This window comes from Octopus bimaculoides, chromosome 8 (assembly GCF_046866305.1).
Source record: "Octopus bimaculoides isolate indiv1 chromosome 8, ASM4686630v1, whole genome shotgun sequence".
In the NCBI taxonomy this organism is placed as follows: Eukaryota; Metazoa; Mollusca; class Cephalopoda; order Octopoda; family Octopodidae; genus Octopus; species Octopus bimaculoides.
This window is the reverse complement of record NC_142935.1, coordinates 68,224,125-68,241,624: the sequence shown is the minus strand read 5'-3', so window position 1 is coordinate 68,241,624 and position 17,500 is coordinate 68,224,125. Positions and strand designations below refer to the sequence as shown.

The following is a 17,500-nucleotide window of genomic DNA, read 5'->3' as shown; positions in this document are numbered from 1 at the left end:
AAATATATATATATATATATAACAAATGTATTTATAAGTACTTATATATACATATGTAACATATATATTTATAAATACTTGTGTGTGTGTGTGTGTGTGTGTGTGTGTGTATGTGTGTGTGTGTGTGTGTGTGTGTGTGTATGTGTGTGTCTGTGTGTCTGTGTGTCTGTGTGTGTACGTGTGCACATATAGTGTACCTACTGCCTGTGAAGTCATTGTGCATTCTCAGAGATTAGATAACACGCTTAGATGAATTTATATTTTGACTGGGTAGCTTTTATTATGTATATGCATCAATCTTTATATGACTTGACTCAACATTGCTATATTGCAACGAGTCTTTAACAAATATTTGCACGGATAAGCCTGAATAATATATGAACAAAAGGATCCCGTATTTGAGCTCTCGTTGGAGAGCAACTCAGTGATGAGTCAGCTAAGAGGATTAGAGAGATTTGATGTTGTAGTAGTAGTTAACTTCAGTTAAGCAGGATTGTTAGTGTGAATACAGAACGGCAGATCTTCGTTTATTTGTCTCATTTAATTTTTCTGTAATCTTTCTCTCTGTCTCTTTCTCGCTCTCTCTCTCTCTCTCTCTCTCTCTCTCTATATATATATATATATATATATATATATATATATATATATATATATATATATATATCACTAGTTCACATACACACTTTCTTTCTTCATCTCCAGAAAGAAGAAAAGCAGAATTGTTTCTAGCTGTCAAAGTCTCTAAATTCCTATAACGTAAACAACATACAATTGTCACTGGTACGAATAAAATTTATAAAACGGATAGAGAAATTCGAAGGATTGCTTTAGTACCACGGTAGTGCACGTGTAATGACTACATGAGATAAGGGTTCGTATCCCGCCAGGTGCTTTGGTATTCTTTCCCTTCAAGAAGTTTTAACCTAATAATTATATGCTACTATTCATAGCTTCGAGATTCACTTTCCCTAAAATGAACATATGTAACTTGGAAGTTAACGTGTAAGTGCCAGAGCATTCCACAGACACTCATACCTTAATGTAGGTCTCAGGGAGATTCAGCGACACAAAATGTGACAACTCTGGCCATCACAGTTCAACTCATTTTTGGCAGCTGAATGGACTGGAGCAACGCGAAATAGTGTCTTGCTCAAAAACACAACGCGCCGTCGGGACTCGAACCCACGATCGTGAGCCGAATACCCTAACCACTAAGGCACGCTCCTTCACACACACACACTTGTATGTGTAATCGCTTAAGTTTACTGCGAGATAGGAGGCACAATGGCCCAGTGGTTAGGGGCAGCGGACTCGCGGTCATAGGATCGCGGTTTCGATTCCCAGACCGGGCGTTGTGAGTGTTTATTGAGCGAAAACACCTAAAGCTCCACGAGGGTCCGGCAGGGGATGGTGGCGAATCTTGCTGTACTCTTCCACCACAACTTTCTCTCACTCTTACTTCCTGTTTCTGTTGTACCTGTATTTCAAAGGGCCAGCCTTGTCACACTCTGTGTCACGCTGAACCTCCGCCGAAAACTACATTAAGGTTATACGTGTCTGTGGAGTGCTCAGCCACTTGCACGTTAATTTCACGAGCAGGCTGTTCCGTTGATCGGATCAACTGGAACCCTCGACGTCATAAGCGACGGAGTGCCAACAAAAACTGCGGGATAGAAGACATGCACCCAACACCAGAGCTGACGACACCTCCGAAAGGAGGGGCCCCGCCACGTCAAAACGGTAGAGGAGTAGGGGCCGAAACCGGACGTGGTTCCTCCTGATGATGTCTTCAGCTAACTGGATCCTATAAAGGAGCTGTTGTGGTAGCAGACCACGAAACATGGCTGAAATTCCTCCCTGCATTTACCAATTAGTTCAAAGTTTTAAACACTTTGGGCAATCGTTATTATAAGTTCCGTCTGCGCGCAAGCCAGTAGTACTTGCTGTTGCCTGATTAATGAATAAGTAGAAGCATTTTTGGTAAGCATAAATAATCTATCAAAAGTACTTTTTATGTAATGTTTTTTGGATGTAATTATTTTTGTTTGTAACCATTTTTGTACATAATTATTTGTTCTAAGGAAAATATATGTCTGAAGTTGAAATTTTCGAGATTTCTATGATGTGTGAAATTTTTAAGACTGTGTTAATTGGTAATTTCAAATTACCTTTAGCCTTTATATTTATACATTTTCTTGTAATTCTAAATAAATATGCAACAGATAAATCAGAATCAATTCAAACAAAAATGAGTTGGTTCAGTAAGGGAATGGAGTGCAAAACATTTCTTGTTCTGCATTTTAGCGTTCTGATCAGGCTGATTGAGCTTGAGAATTATATTACAATTAAACATACTCTTAAGCATCTGCCACCTATAGACATATAGACACATTCTCGTTAAATATAAAAATCTAATATATTTCGCCATTACTAGCCTTTAATCAATACATATTCAATATTTTGTCCATACACAGATAATTACTCATGCTCTCAAATTGTGTATGCAATGCTGAACTGCACATTTATGAGGTCAGCTGCATTAAACAAGGCCTAGATATAGAGAGTAAACATTGATCGCTGTGTTGAGAGTAAACGTAAACATCGCTAGATAATATATAGTTCCTTCTTCAAGATATTAAACATAAAACAGGTACGCAACTGCATACTATTAAGAACTCATTTCATATAAACAATATGATAACTTATACAAAGAATCGAAAGTCAAATATTAAATGATATAAAAGTAAGTAAATGAATCACCGATAATAAAAGACCGTTAAATAAAATCACAGTTGATTGTACAGCATCTCACACCGAAGATCAACCACATATGTGGTCTGGCCGCTAGGGTCTTGTATTCTTTACGGAAGACCCGCTAGCGCCACTGCTCTATCTCCTGGAAGATGAAGTGCCGTATCTACAATGTATCTGTCCTCTCCATTCTCCTCTATGGATAAAAAATGTGGCCCCTCTCAAAGATATTGACGGCTTCAATTGCAGGGCTTTGAGAACCATCTAGTACAGTGCCCTGCAACCGGTATGCCGCGACACACTGATGTGAAACGAGACTACGCTAGGTGTGCCGCAGTGTAACCTGGATATAATTTTTTTCCCTATACTTTTAGTTATATTTTTAGTTCAGGTGTGCCGCCTAATTTTGAAATGAATATAAGTGTATCTCATGTGAAAAAAGGTTGCGGAGCACGAATCTAGAACATCAGATGGTAACATCACTTTTCCAACAAAGAACTGCGTGTGTGCACGCATCATTCCCCGGCCTCCCTCCTCATAAGTATCCGTTGCATGCGCTGGTACGGATATGTCCTCCGTCTCTCGCCAGATCATCTTATAACTGCGGGCTGGATAGGCCTCAGGTTAGGCCTCGCGATTGTAGAAGATCTCTAGACGCTCGACGAGAATTTGAAAATGCAAAGAGGCTGACACAAGGCGATGGAGAGCACTGGTGGGCCTGGTGGACTCTACGCATGATGACGCCTCTGAGACCACTAATTTGGAATGAAGCCAGCGTCATCAACCAAGAAGCCATATATATATATATATACATGGTAAGTAGTTTGCTTACCAACCACATGGTTCTGGGCTCAGTCCTACTGCGTAGTACATTGGGCAAGTGTCTTCTGCTATACCCTCGGGCCGGCCAAAGACTTCAGAGTCGATTTGGTTGACGGAAACTGAATGAAGCCCGTCGTATATATATATATATATACATATATGGTGTGGTATGTTTGTGTGTCTGTGTTTTTCCCCCACCTTGGCTTGGCAACCGATGATGGTGTGTCTACGTCTCCGTAACGTAGTAGTTCGGCAAAAGAGACCGATAGAATAAGTACTAGGCTTATAAAAGAATAAGTCCTCTGGGTTCGATTTGTTCGACTAAAGGCGGTGCTCCAGCCTGGCCGCAGTCAAATGACTGAAACAAATAAAAGAATAAAAGAATGTGTGTGTGTATTTTTAAGAAAGAGGTAATGATAAATATCTATCGCATTTTCTCAATTACATTCAATTACTTTCTTCGTGCTTTTTCAATCGATTTATCTATGCAGGGCACCAAATATTTCAACTGTTTCTGCCTACACTACACCTTCTGTGCGCCTAAAGCAAAGGATGTATCTTTATTTTATTGTCGTAAACGTGTGAATCCTACAAAGGCATGTTCGGCGTCTGTGGCCCGAAGACGTTTCAACCATCAATAGCGATAAGCTGTGTATTTCAATGACTACACAGCGTATGTTTAAATTATTGAACACTGGTTTGTACGGAGGCTACTCACGTCAGTACACTGAAGTTGCTTCACCATAATACATTTGTATCAAGTGACGCTGATATAAATTATTTTAGATTTACTTCAGAAAACTTTCTAACGGCATAGCATTAAAGAGAAAGAGAAACTGTCGTCGTTAAAGATTATTCAGATGTCTAGATAGGATTCTTTTAAAATTTACTGTATTATTCATTAGCACAATATGCGTCTATGCACGTGTGTGGGTATGTCTGCATATATATATATATATATATATATATATATATATATATATATATATATATATATATATATACGTTTAACTGTTTTAGATTTACTACCATATCTTTTACACGAAAGTTTTGTTTGTTAGTTTGTTATTGTTTCTTTTTTTCGTTTCTGTTTCTCGAAAATGTCTTGTGCGTTCAATAATAGATTTCAATATTTTTTTATTTCTGAATGATGTGTATTTGCTGAACCTAGTTCTCGGATTCTATGATGCAGAAGTAGCCAAGTTGATAAGTAGAGCCAAATATGATATTCTTTACCTTTACATAGTTTTACTCACCAAAGTACATTCATTAATTTGAATTCTTTGAAGTTTTTATTGAGTTTTCATATTAACAATATATACTTTAAAATCTGTCTAGTAGAATGTTAAAGCTGTTTTCCGCAAAAATAAGTGCGAAATCTAATAGTAACTCTGGAGTTATATACACTCTGGCTTTGAAAGATGCAGTTCGGTCGCTACCAATATATATACGTGTGTGTGTGTGTGTGTGTGTGTGTGTGTGTGTGTGTGTGTGTGTGTGGAAAGTACGCTGTAAAATTATTAATTAATCTCACAAGACAAAACACTTGTAGCATCTATAGACTAAAATAATTGAGGTTGTTCTAACTACACTAAACGTTAATTATTCAAACGCGTCTAGAGAGGCTAATTCCTTCACTAGATATTCGAACTTCAAAAATTGTATATAGCATGTTTGGACATATGTTTTTATTCACATACATACACTTACACATACATCTATACATTTTCGTTTGTTGACTTACGTGAGAGATAACGAGGACTTATTCATGGATGTGTCCGAAAATGGCTGACAAATCCTTTTTTAGGGAATGCGGTCATGGCTCTGGACTTTATTTCTTATTTTTCTGCTCAGTTCGTTTGCTCCTGGTTTTCTCAGACTCTATACCGAATTTCCTGAAGAAACTACGTAGATATTTCAGCAGCAACGTATTCCATGATTTCAGATTAATAATGAAATTTTTTAGAGGGGTCTTGAAACTGTTACTGTAACCATTGCGCTGTTCATCGACCAAATACTCCTTTCCCTCTGCCAACATTAGTTGTCCATTCTGACAATGTGACCGAACCAATGAGATCAGCATAAGAGAGTGCGATTCTTGGCAACACCACGTAATTGAGAATCTGTGTCTGGTTCTTTTCCTGCTTGGAAATGTAGTGTTTTGCTATTAACAGTTAACAATTCACTGTTAGTCAGCAAAGTTACCATGACAGAGACAGCTGTCATATTTCTCTCTCCTTAATAATAATTTTATTTGCAGTTTTTATTTTCTCCTCGTAAATAAATCCATTAAACCCATTACTTATTTATACTGATGCGACCACCGAAAATACAATTAGCGTCAACTGGAGAAGTGCAGAAGTGTCGAAGTCACTACGCACCGAGAAGAGGCATCGAGGAAGGAATTAGAAATGCTGTTTGTTTTTGTCGGGACGACAAAGAACTAGGGAAGGGGTAGTGACCACCGAAAATACAATTAGCGTTATATCCCTATCTCCCGGGCTGTGTTTTGAACCCGTTCTCTGGTCAGTTGGGGACAATGGCATTTCCTTTGTCTTGTCAGCAACCACAGCTATGTTTAGCGTAGCTGCCCCTTTCCGGTCAGCGAAAGTTCAAAAAAGGCAAGATAGGAATCGTACTGAACTGACCTAGCTTTGGGAGGGGGTAAAGTAACACTATGAGCTATGGTATTTGGGATGAATAGGAGAACAGGAATTGGCGGGAAGCAGTCGGCCGAAGCAGTTAGCCGAGGATTTGGGGCAGTCGTCTGAAGCAGTTGTACAGAGATGAAGTGAAGATGAGAAAGAGATAGCCTATACTCAGAAAGGAACCAGTCAGCCGATAGGGACTGAGGCAATGAGAGAGAGAGACAGAGAGGGGGAACTGTTGAAGCAGGCAAAAAGGGAAGTACTTGGTTACTTGGATATAGTGAGTTTTGTGAAAGAAAGGAATTGAGTACAGCAAAGGTTTGTTACAAATATTCTTCCAAGAAATGTATTTGTTTGATGTTTAAAGAAAAAGACTGTTAACTGTGATGTGTAACTGAAAGGAGAAAACGAAGAAAAGAAAGAACAGAAAGAACTTTTGATGGACTTAATGATTGCAAACCCTTGATTATGTTCACGCAATGTCACACCATTATATGCTATTGAACTGTTATGTAATGTTTTGAAATGTATTCTCATGTTTATGTAATGCTTTATTCTCATGTTTTTGATGTTATGTAAAAAGAAAAGGTTACAAAACGCATGATCTTCGTGTTGTTTCTTCCACCCCTCCTTTTGCCTGTGTTGTTCTTAGTTTCGTGCTCCAGCCGGGGCTTATTATTGGTCAGGTGACCGAGGCGAGCTGCTAACTCACTGAGCGTTCGACGTTCGCGCGCGCGCGAGTTCTATCTTCGGTTAAGGAGGTGCTTCGCGTGCGGGCGTTCGTAACAATACTAATAACTTATTATACTTTAATATTGCATTGTACTGCATAAACTATAACTTTAGCTATATTCTGAACTTATAGATAAGTTTATATAATTGTATGGCCCAGCTCTGAAATTGATGGGTGAGCGCTTGGCCCAATCGGATGTGCATGTAGCCATGTAAGCGTTGTTATTGGGTTTTGATTCTGGCTAGGGTTAGCTCATCATTCTTCATTCATCATTTTACATATAGATGTCGCTTTAAATTGGAGAATATATATATTTATTTATTTATTTATTTATGTGTTTCAGCCAAGTGGCTGCGGTCATGCTGGTGCACCAATTATTATGATATATTATTATAGTTATTATTGAATGTGTATATATGTATATATATATATATATATATATATATATATATATATATATATATATATATATATATATATATATATATATGCATATATCTGTGTGTGTGTATTTGTGTCTGTGTTTGTTCCCCATCACCAACACCACTTGACAAGACAATCAGTGTTGTGTTTTCAAAAAGAGACCGATAGAATAAGTACCAGGCCTTAAAAAAAGAAGCCTGGGGTCAAGTTGTTCGACTAAAACCCTTCCATGCTGTGCCCCAGCATGGATGCAGTTAAATGACTGAAACAAGTAAGAGATAAAAGATACATGATACTGCTCAGCGTAGCAAAATTGATCGCCGTAAATGCATAGCAAATAGCAAATTCGACAGCCCTGTTGATTTTGCTCTCGAAAAAATTACTGAAAACATGACCTACGGCTAAAACAGAATAATGACAATAACACTAAAATAGCACTACCGCCATTACAGGAAGATGTAGCTGCTTTCGAACTAACAGCTCAAAACACAAATCACAATAAGATTTAAGGAGAACTTCATTATTTACATTGACAAGCCACTGAATAGAAGAAAGATTATGACGTTAATCAATAGCAAACCTATTGACTTGATGTATGTAATCGATTCAAGTAGCTAAATAATACCTAGCACAAACTGAAGCTCCCAGATTTTAGACATGGAATTCCTGATGTATTATATTGGAATTGCCATTTGCCTATACATGGCAGTGACAGATCGATTGGAATTATAAATGACAACCAAAATGGATTTTATCTTTCGAAAAGAACATTGGCACACTGCTAGAAAATTATCAGACAATTGAATAATACTATCTGACAGAAAGTGAATCATTAATTGATGGAGCATCAGCTGCGATATAATAATAAACTATCCAAAATATACGGAAACTTCAGACCAGAGACACTCATATGGTAAATTAATTACATATGAACACCAACTTAAATACGTAATTCAAAACACTTTTCCGTCCTAAGAAATTACAAGTTTGCATTACGTCCGTAAATTTTTATATCATAACATGAAAGTACATACCATCAAGTTTTTTTAAAACTTCTAGGATGAAAGGATATCATTCTGGAATCGTCTCATCTGGAACGTAATCGAACAGTACAACTACCATGATTAAATGAACTCCAGAGTGAATGTTGTGAAAAAATCTCCTCTAAAACACATCACCTAACAGATGTTGCAAAAGTACCCTCTGGAAACTCACTTGGAAGACAACTGCTAGGTAGATATTGGTACACGAAACTCACATTCTTCAGGAAATATATATTCAAATGCACGAAAGGCGGTGAGCAGCATTTCATCTATCGCTATGTTCTGAGTTCAAATTCCGCCGAGGTCGCCTTTGCCTTTCATCCATCGATAAAATAAGTACTAGTTGAGCACTAGGACTGACAGAATCGATTAGCCTTCTCCTACTAAATTTCAGGCTTTGTGCCTATAGTAGAAAGAATTATCATTATTAAGAGGACGGTGAGCTGGTCAAAGTCATTGATGAATCAGATAAAACAGCGTCATTTCGTCCAGTCATTTAAGTTCTGAGTTCACATTCTACCGAGGTTAACTTAGCCTTTCGTCCTTTCGAATTCGATAAAATAAGTACTAGTTGAGCACTGGGGTCGATATGATCGTTCGACTTACCCCCTACACCGAAATTACTGGTCTTGTGTCAAAATTTCAAGTCAAAATATTCAAACGAATACAAAAATAAATGTGATATCAGTCATACAATCTCGGCATACTGGTACTTTCTTTTTCAACATCAAAATTTCAAGTTAAATTTGTACAGGGAAATTTTCAACTTAAAAGCTATCCCAATTTTTTTTTTTTTTTTTGCTTTTGCTTGACCGGTACATGACCTTCAACGGGAAAATTAATGATTAAAAAAAAAGGCATTCTAGACAGACCACCGTAGTATATCTCAGAGAACACTATCTACTTTGTCCTTTTAAGATGGCAGGGAAATTTATCTGTTATTTGAACACAGGAAGACCGATCAAGTAAACACGCCAATATGTTTCTGAGTTCGAGGGCGGCGAGCTGGCAGAATCTTTAGCACGCCAGGCAAAATGCTTAGCAGCATTCCGCCCGTCTTTACGTTCAGAGTTCAAATTCTGCCGCGGTCGACTTTGCTTTTCATCCTTCTGGAGTCGATAAAATAAGTACCGGTTGAACACCGGTGTCGATGAAATCGACTTGCCCCCTACCCTGAAATTGCTGGACTTGTGCCAAAATTTTATACGAACATATTTTTCGAAATCAAATCAGTCCCACTTTAGATTTAAAGTGCATTACTGCACCCAGTTATTAGAAACTGAAGTTCTGTGAGGTCTTTGTTGTTTTTTTTATCTCCTATCCGCCACTAATCGCTATTAAACCTCTCTTTTCACGTCAGCTAAGTATTCTTTTTATAAACAATTCTATATGAAGCTATTCAAAGAGGAATACACCTTGCCTTTTGCAAGGAACTCGCTGGGGTTTCAACTTCCATTTTATGGCTTTCAACGTCATCAATTGATTATATAAGTAACTTTCTAAAAACTGACTGTAGATTATATATTTTGTATCCAAATATTCGAGACTTATATATTTACATCTACATTTATTGCGTTAAAAGTTTTCTGTTTTATTCATATCGTTTTTAACTAAGAAACAAGAATTTCGGCGTAACAATGATTATTATTATTGGACAGGTATCTAAGTGTACCAATTACATTTCTATTTTGTTACATTTGCATAAACTAATAATACAGCACTTATTGTCTTTCGTTCGTCAATCATGGGAGAAATGTAAATGTTCACATCACGAAACCTCGAATGATAATTAGAGCTACGGCCATATTTCTTAAATTATATACAGTGAAAGTGAAGTCAGTTTTCAACGGAAACAAAGTTGTAAATGCATATAAATATGTATGTGTGTATGTGTGTGTGTGTGTGTGTGTGTGTGTGTAGATATAAGGGTAAAAATTGTTAAATAATTATTTACCAGTGGCAAGCATGCGTTATAAGAGTCAGAAAACATAAATTTCTTTAAATATAATAGTGTATGAAACATACACGAAGAGAAAATATAGTAAACCTTTTACTTATAAGTATCGCAATTACTGACCAAATAAATCAACTAATAAGATAATTAATTGACTATTTAATCATCCGTAGCTCATGAGTGAAGTCGCTAATTCAATGCATAAATATAAAACTGCAATACGTGCTGAAAACACAAAGTAAAACACATACGCACTCAGTTCCGTGTTTATATATCATGGATTCACCTCAGAATGCCCTCAAAAAATAGCAGTTAAAATACTAATTCTTCTACTACAATATTAAGAATTAGTATTTTAACTGCTATTTCTAAATTTCGGTATGTGGTGAAGCAACTTTTGCTGATCCCTTAATTATGTTTATATATACATACATACATACATATATATATATATATATATATATATATATATATATATATACATATCCACAAGGACATGTATATATGTTAGTGTGAGTGTAGGTGCGTGTATCAAAAATTAAATTATAGGAGAATTAGAATTAGATAGAATTCACTTCAAATTCTTATTATGTCTGTACGTGACGATACTGCAACAAGAATATGTGTCAAGTAGTGTAGGTGTGATGTAGATGACAGCTGAATCTAATACTTTAAAAGAATTTTTGGCTTATCTGAGAATAAATAAATTACCTTCATGTATTTATATAAGGTTATGTCTTCGGGCATAAATATAGACGACTTTTGAAACATGGAAAAATTACAAAAGTTGTTAGTTCGTGGATAAGCTTTATCAAATTCTAACAGTTGGAAAGACAACAGTTCCGAACGTATTTTCAGTGGGAACCAATATTTAAAAAAAAAAACCTCCAATAAGTTTCTCTGTTTATGAGATTTTTTGTTGTTAAATGTACCACACAATTCTAAATTTCCTAGTTTTGTGTTGTCTCAAACTACTGCTATCTAGCACCTTCGGATGGTCTCTACTCAACCGCTACACAACGGCTACTCGACTGCTACTCAGCACTCCTACCACGGCCAGACTACCTCTATTTATATGTCTTGGGAGATTCTATTTCTTCGCCTGGGGGCGTCGACACAACATTTTGTTATTTTTCAATAGCATTAAGGAGGTGCAGGATAGTGTAATACGGTATTGCTAGGGCTTAGAGTAATACAGGAAGATTTGAAGACCTGTATTATCTAAACAACCGTAGCTAGATTTTATGATATTACTATTAAATATATTGGGATGTATAATGTGTAATACGGGAGTTAGTGTTCATTAGTGACAAGAAGAAAATTGTGGTGTTAGTAACGATTTAAAAATATAATTAAATACTTAAGTCTAGAGAATTATCTTTCTGTTTCCAGATATATGAAGCTAATGACGTCTGATCAATTCACTGGGGTGAGAGATTTTAAAGGGTTGAATAAAGGGATAAAAAGTAGTATCTTTTTTTGAAAAAATTCAATGTCATAAACTATAGGCCTTCGAAATGCAGTCAATCCGCCCGATACATTGCTAGCTTATGTGCATATACACATGAATATGTATGTATGTATGTATGTATGTATGTATGTATGTGCCAGGAAAAACATATTCTGAACCAAATATTTTTGTGAATGGAACAAGGTTAGAAGTCGTTGACACCTTTGTTTACCTTGGAAGCACACTGTCAAGAGATGGTGGTCTTGATGCAGAGATATACTATCGAATATGGAAGGGAAGGGTTGTATTTGGTAAGCTCAAAAAGCGAGTATGGACGAATAGTGATATTTCCCTGCAGACAAAAATAAGTGTCTATAAAGCGTGTGCATTGTCTGCACTTCTTTTTTCAAGTGAGACATGGACACTTACAAGCGTGATATAAAAATGCTAGAGAGATTTCATCAAAAGTGCTTCAGACGTATCTTAGGAGGCAAGTGGGAATGTTTCATACCAGACAGAAGTTTTGTGCATGGCACGTTGCAGCTCCATTGAACAACATGTTATCTTGGCTCAAATGAAATAGACTGGACATGTTATTAGAATGAAAGACGAGCGTTTGCCAAAGTGTCTTTTTTTATGGTGAGCTCAACTCTAGTAAGTGACCACAACACAAGCCGAGGAAAAGGTATAAATATTGTGTAAAGGAAAACATGGAGAAAGTAGATATGAACAAAAGTGATTGGGAAAAAATGATGTTATAGATCGGAACAAGTAGAGAGGTTCTGTTAAGACTGGCTGCAATATCTGGGAGAAAAAGATGATTTAGCACTCTGAGCTTAAAAGGGCCTGTCGCAAAGGAACAATTGGAACTGTAATCAACAGTGAACATTGGATATGTTTTATATGTCATCGTGTTTTGTTGTCAAAAGCAGGATACGTGAGTCATATGAAGTCACATGAAAATCGAAATGCCCAGATAGGTAACCATCTTGGACACCAACCACTTCTTACGACTTGAGTCATATGTCACAAAACTTGTAAGACAGTATCTGGACTTAAAAGACATATGCTAGTTCACATAAAACATTCCTTCAGAATCAGGCAAAAATATAGAAGAAACTTGAATAATATATGTCACTTGTATTTTAAACCCTGCCAGTCAGCAGCTGGTCATACAAGTCATCAAAGGGCTCATCAACGGAGTGATTGTGCTGTATGATGGGGTGTGGTGTGTGTGTTGATGGGACGGCTATCATCTATCAAGAGGAAGCGATTATCATGTATGTGTGTATGCATATATATATGTATATATATATCAACATGGCCGCAGCTCTGGGCTGAAACTACAGATATATATATATATATATATATATATATATATATATATATATATATATATATATATATATATATATATATATATATATATATATATATAGAGAGAGAGAGAGAGAGAGAGAGAGAGAGAGAGAAAGAGATTTACTTTTCGTAATGACATAAAAATCCAAGGCTGTGCAGATTTTAGAGCATTTATAAATAGATCTTACAACTGTTTCCAGGATATTTCTTATATCCCTTCATCGGAGACGATGTGAGAGGATAGTTAAGCAATAGTTAATTTAGATAAGATACGAAATAGGGAGTGAATTGGAGGAACGAAAATAGATGTGAGATATGTAGAGATATTGTATTTGTAAATCCACTATTTAGGCAGAATGGTATACATATAAGATTCCAATACCTTATGAGTAAAATGCAATAGTCTTTAGAATTGGTCATTCCAAGTATAGAGTTTATACACAGTGTTATTGAATGAAGGGTTTTATTTAAAGTGAGCTAGAAGTAGGGAATGTATTAGTATGGTCAAATGGAAAACAGGAAGAGAGGAATACAGAAAAAAATGGGGAAGAGAAGGAGAAATAAAAAGGAAGAAGAAAATAATAGGAGGAATAAAGTAAAGAAAGAAAAGGAATACAAAGATAGAGATAAGGGAAAGTGTACCAGATAGTGGTCACTTGATATAATTATATATGTGTGTGTGTGTTGCTGATTTTGATATACATATATATATACAAATGTGTGTGTGTGTGTGTGTGTGTTGCTGATTTTGATATACATATATATATATATATATATATATATATATATACATATGTGTGTGTGTGTGTGTGTGTGTAAATGTTCAACGATGAAAATGAGGGCTTAACACCGCATTGGTGGATATAATTTCTTTATTTGGGAATTATGGCTACCATTGGTTTCATGTTAAGAAAAGTAGGAAAATATCCTAGTGTATTAACAATTTTTCAAGCCCACCTCCTTGTGATCGGTTTGAAAAATTGTTAAGAGACTAGGATATTTTCCAACTTTTCTTAACATAAAACCAATAGTAGTCTTAACCCATATATATACATACATATATATATATATATATATATATATATATATATATATAAGCACGTTCTTTTGAATATACCTTTTTTCTCCAAAGGGTTTTTATATTCCTGTCACAGTCCATCATGTTTTTAGCTTTAGTTTACACATTGTATGTACATGTGTCTGCTTATGTATGCATATTCATGAACTAATAGCAATAATCAGCGAAAGAGAGGCGAAATCCAACGACTTAAATAATCTTTCTACAATAAGCCAGTGAAACTATAGTAATGTAAGTGCAGTACACTACAGTGTGGAGCACACAGAGGTTACTTAAACCCCTGTTATGGACCTTTAAGTGAAACATCCGACTGGTCGAAAACAGGAGACATAAGTCTTATTTCTGCAATATTTATAAGTATATATTACTACAACTTCAATATTATATCCAATTATGCAAACGGTAAATATTGTTCAGATTCACAATAATTTTTTTTTATTTTGTTTTTCTTTTCTTCTCTTTCTCCTGCCTAATGTCTGTTCTATAATAAGTATCCTCACACGAATTGCACTTGTCATATTTATTAATGTTCCTTCTGAAATTGTTCAAAATCGCCCAGTTATCAGAACTTCGTGTAATCTGTTTTTTTAACTATGTTGTTGAACAAACTATTTTGATAATGGGATTCAACCGGAATGATAGATATTGCCCAGGAGGAATATCAACAGAAAGACAAAGTAAATGAGATAGTTTTTCTCGTTGTATGTGACCGATGTATTACGTTCTTGAATGCTACTCAGCGTTCAACTATATTTGATAAAGTCAGCCAGGGTTTATCGAAGAATAAATTAGAATAAAATTGCTGAACTGCTTCAGAGTTGTATTTGTAGCTATAGTTGTTATTGTTGTTGTTGTTGTTGTTGTTGTTGTTCTCCTTCTTCTTCTTCTTCTTTCTTTTACTCCCCTTTTCTTTCCCCTCCTCTGCTTTCCTCTTTTTACCCTTCTGTCTCTTCTTTAGCCTCAGATTCGCCCTGATTGTCCACACTAATAGATAGTCAGGCGTACAACTTGTCCGATTTTAAACTGGCAGAGTGAAATTTGTGGGAGCTTTACATGTTATTTATACCTAGTCAAGCATAGGCTTCCCCATTGGTTGACTAGAGAACATCCTGAAGATTTATCACAATTTACATACACAGTTTATGGATCATATCACCACACAATAGCTCCACGAAAAATATCAAAAGTGATGGCAATAAAATCATCAATATAAAATAGCACCAAAAATATATATGGGTCCATCACAAAAGAAAAACTATGAAATATGAAACAAAAAGCAGACACAATACCTTTAAATTTTTACCCTCTCGTTTTAACTAAGGGAATACGTATTTGCTTTTATAGTCGCAATATATGCTGTGTCTAAGAAAGTCAAGATTGTCACGTTGGGGAATGTCTTTGATCAGATAACTGATGTTAAATAACAACAATAGGAATGAAATAAGAATGAAGAAGCAACGAAAGCCAAAGTTAACAATATGGTCTTACGTATTTTTAAAAGAAGTCATGGATCGATTACTTTTTATCAAATGTACGTTTATTCGGGGATAACCTCGGGCTAAAAAAACAGCGCAACAATAACAACTTGCTACGGATGTTGATAAGGACAATAATATTTCTACAATAACTTTATCAGAAAAAAAAGGAGAAGCGATTGTTGTATGATGTTGTGGATTATATAACTAAAGGGAACAACAATTATTTAAGAATGGAGGTTTTATGAATAGAGGAACGATTGGGAGCGATTTTGTTTTTATAAAGGGAGCAAGAATTGTTGAAGAATGGGAGGTTTATCTAAATAAAGGGATTGGTTATTGCTGAAGAATAAAGGGACTAACGATTGTCGAAGGATATTTATCATAAATAGCATCGATATCAATAATGGCCATTACTAGAACTGCTATTATCGTTTTTAGAATCGAACGTTCCAAAACAATTAATTGATTTTAATCAAAGAGTTGCTATCAGTTTCTTCCTCTTTATTCCGCCTCACGAGAGCCAGCTGCACTTTTCGTCTCTCTCATTCATCGACCACTGAATATTTGAAACACTTTATTATCTTATTTGTGGAACAGAAGAAAAAAGCGCAAAGCGAAATAATGAAAGATTTAAGTAGGAAAGATGAAGATAAAAGACAAAGACGAAAATAGATTTGTTTGTACGATATGTATTTTTATGTATGTGCTTATCGTTATGTATCATTGTTTAAAGTGTGTGTGTGTGTGTGTGTGTGTGTTTATCTGTATGCGTGTCTTTCTATAAGTATTCTATTTTATCCTTATATCATGTTTCCTGAGTAAATATCAGAAAATATATCTGAAGAAAAACAAGCATGAAAAACAATGCCAAGCAATAAAAATAACGAAGTTATGGATGTGTATAAATAAGATATTTCTTAAATTAAAATCTAGCGTATTTTGGGGGCCTTAATAATGTGTCGTTTATAAGTTGTTTTTTTTCTCAATAAAACGGAGGGAGATATCGCTTTGGTGCTTTATCAAGCAAATAAGTAATAATCCTGAAAAGACTTTCTATATTCCCTCGGGGATAAAACATAAATGGATTTCCGTCATTTTCGACGATGAATATTCAGTTGTTCAAGCAAATGTATAAGCAATTTAGTATTACTCTACGGATGCTTGTAATTATGTGACACGATGCATGACATGGCTACACATTTGAATTACAAGTACATTTCATGCCACAGGCTTCCATTAAGTTTCCATCTACTCAGTTTCACTCATAAGGTTTGGGTCGACCCGAGGCTATCGTAAAAGTCTTTTACCCAAGAAGCCATGCAGTGGGATCGGTGCGAAGCGAACTTCATCATTTAACCATTCTGCACCCAACAGTGATGATAATGCTACCCATTAATGTAATGTATTATAAAGTCGACAAAAACAGTCATTAGTAACGTGCTAACAGACATTGTACTAGTTTAAGTGTCTTGGCCAGCTCTGAGAAACGCTGTCACAAATGGCATCAAGGAAAAGTAGGAAAGGTCAAAATATCTGTAACAGAGTAAAAACTGCGAAAGGCTTGCAAAAGCCAAGTGGTGCTATTAAATCATGTGACGTCAAACAATCATTACCAATTACAGGTACATCTCATCGGATATGTATCACACAATTTCTATCAATCCTGTTTAATTCATATGTCTTGGGCTGAGCAAATGCATGCTGGAAATTCATGCCTATTTTACTGTACTGTAAATAGGACTAAACTAATATTCATGTGAT

At 35.7% G+C, this 17,500-nt stretch overlaps 1 protein-coding gene across 4 annotated transcripts in view; it reads right to left on the bottom strand.

Annotated features, from left to right (window-relative positions):
* LOC128248585 (atrial natriuretic peptide receptor 3-like) overlaps positions 1–17,500 on the bottom strand; it is a 423,581-nt gene that overhangs the window by 170,830 nt on the left and 235,251 nt on the right. The gene's annotated exons all lie outside the window — the stretch shown is intronic.